The sequence below is a fragment of the Chiloscyllium punctatum genome, chromosome 14 (genome assembly GCF_047496795.1).
Source record: "Chiloscyllium punctatum isolate Juve2018m chromosome 14, sChiPun1.3, whole genome shotgun sequence".
NCBI classification, from domain to species: Eukaryota; Metazoa; Chordata; class Chondrichthyes; order Orectolobiformes; family Hemiscylliidae; genus Chiloscyllium; species Chiloscyllium punctatum.
The window spans coordinates 74,194,008-74,196,934 of NC_092752.1; the positions used below are offsets into that span (position 1 = coordinate 74,194,008).

Here is a 2,927-nt window from a genome sequence, read left to right on the forward strand (position 1 = left end):
TCCTAATGAGCAGGAATTGAATAATCACTTGGAGAGGCAACACCTACTTTAAAGATTTGACCACATTCACATGATGTTATGTATATTTCGTACATTCTTAACTCCACCCAAGAAATCCACCAAGAAGACTCTGTCCTTTTGTATTGTTAACCCTCTGTACTTCTCTGCAGCACGCCATTTCAGATAAAATATGCTCATACCAAAATTCAGTTCAATACAATATTCAAACGTTCCTATGTGATTTCTTTTTTTATTATTGCAACAACCTTTGTGTTTTTGCAACAAACTGTGAAACATGAAACCAGTTCAACATCTATTTTCCCGGAATTTAACGCAGTGCACATGGGAAACGTTATCCATCTGCTGAAAAATCACTTTCGGCTCTCTCTACACACATGTCTCTTCACGTTTTAGATACTTGCAGTATGTTTGTTGATCAAGGAGACATTATCCAGAAAAGGTTTTTTCTCAATCCAAAAACACGAGTATTTTCCCATAAATCTGGCTTTGCTCAATATCACCTTCTGTCCGTATCCGTCAACACGACGACAAATTGAAGCTGCTCCATGTGAGACTCAAAATTAAACCTTCGGCACAGCACAGCCCACTATACTGGAACAGAGATACCGTGCATTGGTCACCTTCAGCACAGGAGCAACACATTAATGCTTACCTCCACATTCCTGGTTTTACCTTAACGTTTGGGAAACCGACTTTCTCTGATTCCATGGCTAGTAACGGGGATTATATGATCATCTTCACCAGTGGTTCTGTCCACGAGTGAGGAAAGTGGTGAGGTCCTCATTGTAAAGATGGGTAGATTGATGAAATATACAATTTCATCTTTTGCCTTCACTAACCCATGAGCTTTTTATTTTGTTTTGCATCTGTAGAAATCTTAAAATCTTCATCTTGAACAGACTCAATGACAGGTCTCCATTGTGTCTCTGGCATCAAATTTCAAAATGTAAACCCCCTCTGAATTCTTCCACCTCAATCCGCTGTTTGGGAAGTGTTCCTGTGGTGGGAAATGCACTTCCCCGTGTGTCACCTGCTGCTCCCCGCTTGCGCACTGGCACTGCACTCATTTTCCTTCTGACACTTGCTCACTGTGTTGCTGTGATCATACAGTGACTTGGTGTCGTACAGTGCAGGAAAATGATACAGATCAAGGTTTTTGCATTGTTGCCTTCAATTGTCAGTTTATCCTTATTTTGGATTTTGAAATTGTCTGTTCTGTACCCAAGTGCGTGTCAAAAACATCTGAGCGGAATTTAGGTGTTCCGAATAATGACATTGAGCACTATGCACTCTCCTCCAGTCTGGAAAACAATTCCTCACAGGCAATTTAATAGACAATTTACAGCAGGTGCAGGAGTAGGCCATTCTGCCCTTCGAGCCAGCACCACCATTCATTATGATCATGGCCTGAACATCCTCAATCTGTATCCTGTTCCTGCCTTATCCCCATAACCCTTGATTCCACTATCCTTAAGAGCTCTATTCAACTCTTTATTGAAAGAACACCTCCTGCTGTCTCGTGTTCTTCATTCCGTTGACTTCAAATCTTCACAGAATTCAACAGACCTTGTTACATATTCATTTCCTCATTTTTGTTCAGATCACTGTGTGCATTGTGTGACAGTGGGAGTGCACTTGCCCCACAACCCAGGGGTCAGACCATAGTCTTGGAACCGTACTATGTTATTTATCATTTTCCCAACACCAGGGAGACATATCTGCTGCTCTGCATAATTTACCCAATTCAATTATTCATAAGGTCAGAGCTTGTTGTGCATCTGTGACGAGGTGGCCGAGAGGTTAAGGCGATGAACTGCTAATCCATTGTGCTCTGCACGCGTGGGTTCCAATCCCATTCTCGTCGCTGTCATCAACGGCGTTCAATGGTGCTGTTTTCCGATGATCACAGCTGTCGGATTGGAGCGCTAATGGTCAGTTTATGTGCATTTACGCTACTCCAAAATTTCCAAGAATGGTTTGAGCCTGTTGACTAAACTGTGTTGAAATGTAGGTTGCATTGGGATAATGAAAGGGAGCGCGGTTTCCTTTTGCAAATAAAGTTGCTGTGAACGTTTTTTCGTATGAAAGACATCCAGGAAAATCAAATAACGAGAGCTGCGAAGTGCATGTTTATGCAAAGGAATTCTTAATGAACGTTTTGTCAGATGAAATCTGGAGGAGGTTGAGTAGAAGTAATTCATCCTGGTGAGAAGAGCACAGCGAGACAGCACAAAATGATGGCGATACTTCAAAGGGGCAGGGCGTGGGTGTAGGGGCACTGAGAACTGGCTGTAAATGCACAGTGGAGAATTGCCAATGTTGGTGCCGTGCATGGGCACGGAAAGACTGACAAATTGGTCTCGCCCTCGCCCCTTGCTCTCGCCATTGATGAATGCTGGACATAAGGCACAGGTAAACACAAGATGTGGGAAGCGAGCTCCCTCTCGTTATGCACACACTGGATGCATCACATTGAACTATGAACAACTGGAGAAATCAGCTTGTTACCTATAGGGAGTGAAACTAAACTGTGGATCAATGACCGCAGATTCATGCAACATAAACATGAAAAATAATTTAAAATGTAGGGTGAAGGTTTGCTTGCTCAGCTGTAGCTTTGATATCCAGACGTTTCATTACTTGGCTAGGTAACATCATCATCAGTGGCGGCCTCGAAGTGAAGAGAATCTGTTGTCTCCTGCTTTCTATTTATATCTTTCTCCTCGATGGGGTTCCTGGGGTTTGTGGTGATGTCATTTCCTGTTCGTTTTCTGAGGGGTTGATAGATGGCATCTCGATCTATATGTTTGTTTATGGCGTTGTGGTTGGAGTGCCAGGCCTCTATGAATTCTCAGGCGTGTCTTTGATTAGCCTGTCCCAGGATAGATGTGTTGTCCCAGTAGAAA

General features: G+C 42.9%; 1 non-coding gene across 1 annotated transcript; it reads left to right on the forward strand.

Moving 5' to 3' along the window:
* The first annotated feature begins 1,803 nt into the window (after positions 1 to 1,803).
* trnas-gcu (transfer RNA serine (anticodon GCU)) lies at positions 1,804 to 1,885 on the forward strand. Its single transcript has one exon. It is a non-coding gene; the product is annotated as a tRNA-Ser (tRNA).
* Positions 1,886 to 2,927: the final 1,042 nt, after the last annotated feature.